Source organism: Sciurus carolinensis, chromosome 14 (genome assembly GCF_902686445.1).
Source record: "Sciurus carolinensis chromosome 14, mSciCar1.2, whole genome shotgun sequence".
Lineage (NCBI taxonomy): Eukaryota > Metazoa > Chordata > Mammalia > Rodentia > Sciuridae > Sciurus > Sciurus carolinensis.
Genome location: NC_062226.1, coordinates 26,469,586 through 26,475,397, shown reverse-complemented (window position 1 = coordinate 26,475,397; position 5,812 = coordinate 26,469,586). Strand labels below are relative to the sequence as shown.

The following is a 5,812-nucleotide window of genomic DNA, read 5'->3' as shown; positions in this document are numbered from 1 at the left end:
ATTTCAGTGTACTAGACACTGTACTAGACAGTAGGAAAATAAATATGCAAAAAAGCTTAGTGAAGAAATCAATTAATAAAAATAATTGTAAAAACGATGTTTAAGTGCTGAAATAAAAGATTCCTTTGTAATGGAGAGACAGGCATTACAATTACATGGTGGTTCTGAAATCAACCTTGGATGCTTATCAAGACAGGTGGGTGGCATTGAACACCTTCAGAGGGTAGGTGCCCTTGTTGGAGAGGGCCTTTTGAAACCCTTTTGAGTTTACCTTGGGCTACTGACTCTGTTCCTTCCCTGTCACTCTCCCTTACCCACTGGCTAGTTGTTCTCACACACATAATCTTCAAGATAAAGTTCTGAATGATTTCACCAGGTTCAAAAATATACTCCATTATAATTTTGATTGACATCTTCTTAGTCCTATGCACTAATTTGGAAGAATTTGCAGTCTTAAAATACTCAGGATAATACTCATATAGGAACACAATCTGCCTCTCCATTTATTCAAATCTTAATTTATATTTCTCAGTATAGTTTTGTAGATTTTCTTTATTTTCTTCCTAAACATTTCCCATGCAGATTATTTTTAGGACTTTTTTTTCTCATGAGGAATTGAGTACTTTTTGTATGTATATTTCTAATTGGTAATTTCAGGTATATATTGAATTTTTAAAATTTAATTTATATGAATTCACTTCCTTAAACTTTCCAATGGATTTTAATTTAATTTTCTGGTTATAGCAGAAATTTTAAAAAATACATTTCCTCCATCATTGTTCTATTTCATGTTATACTTTATCAACTGGGATTTCCAGAACAAAGATAAAAGATCAAGGGACTTGTCCAAGAAAGTAATATATGTTTCCCTCAAGATTCTTCAGAGAAGGTCTCACAACTAGCAGAGGTCTTTGCTCTTCTACCATTGACCTTGGCATGCTTATTGCTCATTTCAGTTGACAATGCACAGACCATTATGCATGGAATACCCTGTGTCTATTCTGGGACAATAGCTGCCATCTTAGTCATGACCTCTTCCTTTTACTTCCTTTCTCCCATCTCTGGATTCTACAGATATTTTCTCAACACCTATCCAGTAAGCTGAGGCCTAAGGCTTTAGAGATGTTAGATCCCACCATCAAGATGCTGACAGCTAAGCACAGCCCAGGATATTTCTCTAGTGAGCTCTGTCGCCATGGACCTTCAACCACCTGATCACAATCTTCTCCTGGAATTTCTTAGAAAAGTCTCAAATTTAATATCCTTAAAACAGAATTCTCATTCTATTATCAAACATACTCTCCATCTCAATCAATGGAATCAACTTTCCCTATGTTGATTCCATTGATCAACAAAAAACCTAGATATTATTCTTTGTTTCTCCATTCCCCTCACCTATATCCCACACTCCATTCATCTGCAAGTACTGTTGAGTTTATATCCCACATGCTTTTAAAACCCCCAGAAGTCCTCTGTGGTTCAACAATAAAATAAAGGCAAGACAGTTAATGCATGGGACAGAAGGGATAGGGGGAGTTTGGTTTGAGAGGTTGGGAAAAATATTACTAACTTATAATGAGTATTTAGGTCTTTTCATGTATTTGCTCACAAAATCCTGTCCCTTTTATTAACTCCATTTTACAGATGAAGAAATCAGTTGAGTGAGGGTAAATGACTGGCCAAGATCACATTACTAGTCAGTGGAGGAGACTGAAATCACACCTGGCTCTGGACTTCCAGAGTCCAACTGCTGATTCTCTACTGGGAGGACTGGGTTAGTGAGGACCAGGTTTGAGGACCTGCTTTGATTTGGGGAAGGTCATGGGACCCCAGATCATTCATAAACAAAGTAAAGAGGTCATTTTTATCTCTACTGTACCAATTTCCAAAAATATTTTCTCCCTGGATCTCTGGGGGAGCTCTTAACCCTGCATTACAAGATTATTTCTTTGTGTTCTTCCAAACAGAGTATGAGCCTTTCAGCCAGAGGAAATACCACATTTTTTCCCCTTTGACAATAAGCCCAAGAGTCAACTTGATAAGAACTTCTTTCTCCTTTCCATTACTAAGTTTGACTGACCAGAGGAAGTTCTCTGGAGACTGAGGGTATAAACTCACTTTCCCAGCATGCCCCAGCATTCCCTGATTTCCTTGCAAACATGAGCCTGGAGCTTGGCGCCCCTCCCTTTGGAATTCAGGCGGCAGGACTGCAGAAACCTATCTAGCTCCTTCTGAATCTGCTCTGTGCACAATGGCTACCTCATTGGGTTGCAGCCTTGCCTGCTTAGGTCATCGTGTGATTAACCCGTGATTAACCCTATTCTCCAGTCAGAATTTCCATCTAATGTATGGGGTGGCAGAGTCAACATGCGTGGTTATTTCGTTTCTTTAGAGCTGGAAACCTGAAATGTAACATTCTCTACTGAGCAGAGCACCAGAGGAAAACCACAGAGTTCCTATTACATACATTAGGCTTTTTTATTTTTATTTTTTTAACTGCAACCCTCAACAGGCTCATGCAATCCTTGGGTAGTGGGATAGCTTTCTCCAAAGGAAGTTCTCCTCTCTGATGGCCTTGCCATGCAAAGGACACAGCAGTGCATATTTTGCTTGACTGTAAGGTAGTACAATTTCATTTTGCAGGCAGGCTGGAAATGGCCACCCCAGAGTTGAGAGATATGGACAATATTCATTTCTGCCACCACAGACAGCTCAGTCACAGACAAAGATGATGAAAAGGGAATTGGCTTGACCTTGCTGCTTTGCAAGGAGCAGATGGGACCTAGAGTCTAGGTAGCAAAGAAAACTGTGCTAAGCCTCCTAGGTAGTGTTTGAAGAGCAAGAGCTAGACCCTACAGAATCCTTCACTGCTGTGTGTGTGTTTGTGTGTGTGTGTGTATGCACACACACCTGCTTTGTCTGTGTAGAGGAGAGAGAGAAGAGACCAGAGTCCTTGTCCAGACTGTGGCTCTCTATTGCACATTTGGCATTTGATTGATGTGTTAAACTCCCATGGACATCAATGGTGTGGTAGCTCAAAATGCATAAGAGATTCTTGTTGTTGACGAGATGACAGTTGGAAGGGAAAATGTTACTGATGCTGCTTACTAATCCCTCCAGGAGTCCTCCTTCAAAGGAAGGAAGCCTAGGGGAGTGATGCGAGACATGAGGAGTAAAGCTGAAGTAGCTAAGTATAAAAGACACACATGCCCCAACTCATCAGAGTCTCATTGTGCCTTTGGTTTTGCTCCTATTGGTGTCTTGTGTCAGGAACTTTCTCATTCTCCTATTTTCTACAAAATCCTTTTTGCTTTCAAGCACCAATTATATTCTCAGTTCCTTCAAAAAGTCTTCTCTGATTTTTCTGCACTTGGCAAAAGGTATTCCTTCCTCTTACCTGTAACTTGCATGGAAGAAAAGAGGCTACACCTGACACACACATACCCAGGTCTTCAATGACATCGTGAACCTCGAGTAAACCTGGAAACAGTGGAGGCTGGGTCCAAATCCAGACTCCCCCACACCGGAGCTGTGAGGATGGCAATAACCTCTCTGAGCCTCATCTCTAAACATGAATGATAATAGCCTCTTTATGGATGAGAGTCAGTATTGTAGGAGGTAATGTACACAATGGGCCACGCACATAGTAGGTAATTCAGCATATATGGTTTCCTTTGCTCAGATACTGGGTCTGATTCGTTTTTGTCTTGTACTTTTACAATTATTGTCACATTTTAGTCATGAAAGAAATCTTGATTAATTAAACAGAATATCATTTTGCTACTTAATCATTCCAGGCATTGAAATGAAATAATAATAAAAAGAGTAATGCTAATAAAAATAGTAGCAAATATAGTGCACAAAGATTTATTCTTCCCATGCATTATCTTATGTTGCATACAAAAAAGCTATAGAGGGAGATATAATTACTCCCACTTTGTAGATGAGGAAATTGAGGCCACACAGCTGGTAGTGATGAAATAAGATTTCAAACATAACCTTAGTGCTTAGAGTCACTTAGATAGTGGTTCTCAGTCATGATTGCACAAAAATATCACATGAAGAGCTTTTAAAAATGTCAATAGCTAGACCCCAATCTCAGATTTAAACTCATTTAGCTTGAAGTAGGGTCCAGGATTGTTTCTAAAAGTCTTGGATGATTCCATCGTGTAGCCAGTGATGAGAACTCCTGACTTGGAGCAATGCTGGAGGACAAGCAGAGTTTTGTATTTTCTTTTTTTTTTTTTTTTTTGCGGTGCTGGGGATCAAACCCAGGGCCTTGTGCTTGCAAGGCAAGCACTGTACCGACTGAGCTATCTCCCCAGCCCAGAGTTTTGTATCTTAATGTAGTTTATGCACTCTGGTTTCATCCTGCCCAAAGTAAGTAGCCACTCAATATTCAGTCTGGGTGCAGAGCATCCCAGCTTCATGAAATTGCTCAAAACACAATTCTGACCAATCTCTCCAGCAGATCTGGGTACCTGCAATGGGTATGTATGACGCACCCAAGGCTTCCAACTCTCATGCTTACACAATTCAATTGTGTAATCAGTCACTCTGTCACTCAGAAGCCACACGGAGCCCCTACCGGGAGCAGTATCCCAGAATGAGTACTAGGAAATTGCATACAAGTAAGACAGGAGCAGTATTAGCCTGTGAGGTGCTCACAGACCAACAAAGGAGGGAGAAAAGTAGGTCAAGGACTAGGCTTTAACATGGTCATGAAATGCATAGAGCAACTGGTCCCTCTCCATCCTCACCTCCTGCCTTTTCTCTCTTTTCCCAGATCCCTCAATACTTTCCACAGTTTGTGGCCATAAGAGCCTCAGAGGGATAGAGGTCACAATATTCCACAGAATAGCAGGACTGGTTGTGGGCCAGTCTGTGAACTTTCCAAGGTCCCACCATGAAGGAGTAGAGCAGCATCCAGGGATGCAGATCTCACCCACTTGTGGCAAAGGGGAGGAGAGGAGGAAAATATGTTCTGGAGTTCTTTAGATATATTAGGAAACTCTTTGGAAATATCACTGTCTCCTGGACCTGGGGGCTTCAGCTAAGTAGAGAGGCTCTGAGTTGAGTTCTGAAACTCAGGGATGGAATGCACTACTCACTATCATAAAAGGCAGACATGAATGGGCAGAGGGTAAGGGGAAGTCAGGACAGAAACAGAGAGCACAGCGTTCTCTCCCTTTGACTGATGCGGAGTCCATCATGGGCTGCAAGAGGAAGCGTCACCAGGGGTAGGATAAAGCCAAGAGTAAGAAGCAGGATCAGTCAGAAGCAGGGTCAAGTGCTGACAGAAAAGCAGGACCGAAAGACTCGCCAAGAACTGGACTGCAATGGCCAAAGCTCATTTTGATGGTCATTGTCTCTGTCATATCTGAGTGGAGCAATCCAAGCAGAGGAGACAGCATGAACTAGGCTGGGCTTTCTGTCAGGATAGACGACAGAGTGCCAAGCTGTTTTCGCCATAAGGGAGCCGGGCCTCATTAGAATCACTGCTGTTCGATCAGGGGGTGTAGCTTAGTGGTAGAGCGTGTGCTTTGCATGCACAAGGCCCTGAGTTCAATCCCCAGCACCCCCGTGTGTTTTCCTTAAGGTTTTAACTCAGTGGGGTTGACTTTTCTCAGTCAGGCTGCTTTAGCACTACAAAGTCAGGATCCAACTTCAGTAAAAGAAATTGAACCAAATGCTAAGTGCAGACATGTCACCAATCATGCGTAGGTTGCTCTCTTTGGATTTTAAGACTGAATATTATTGCTATGTCAAAGCATCCATGTTGGAATGGAAATGAATTAATACAAAACATTCA

The 5,812-nt window shown here is 41.6% G+C and overlaps 1 non-coding gene across 1 annotated transcript; it reads left to right on the top strand.

Annotated features, from left to right (window-relative positions):
* The first annotated feature begins 5,512 nt into the window (after positions 1 to 5,512).
* Positions 5,513 to 5,584, top strand: Trnaa-ugc (transfer RNA alanine (anticodon UGC)). Its single transcript has one exon. It is a non-coding gene; the product is annotated as a tRNA-Ala (tRNA).
* The last annotated feature ends 228 nt before the right edge of the window (positions 5,585 to 5,812 follow it).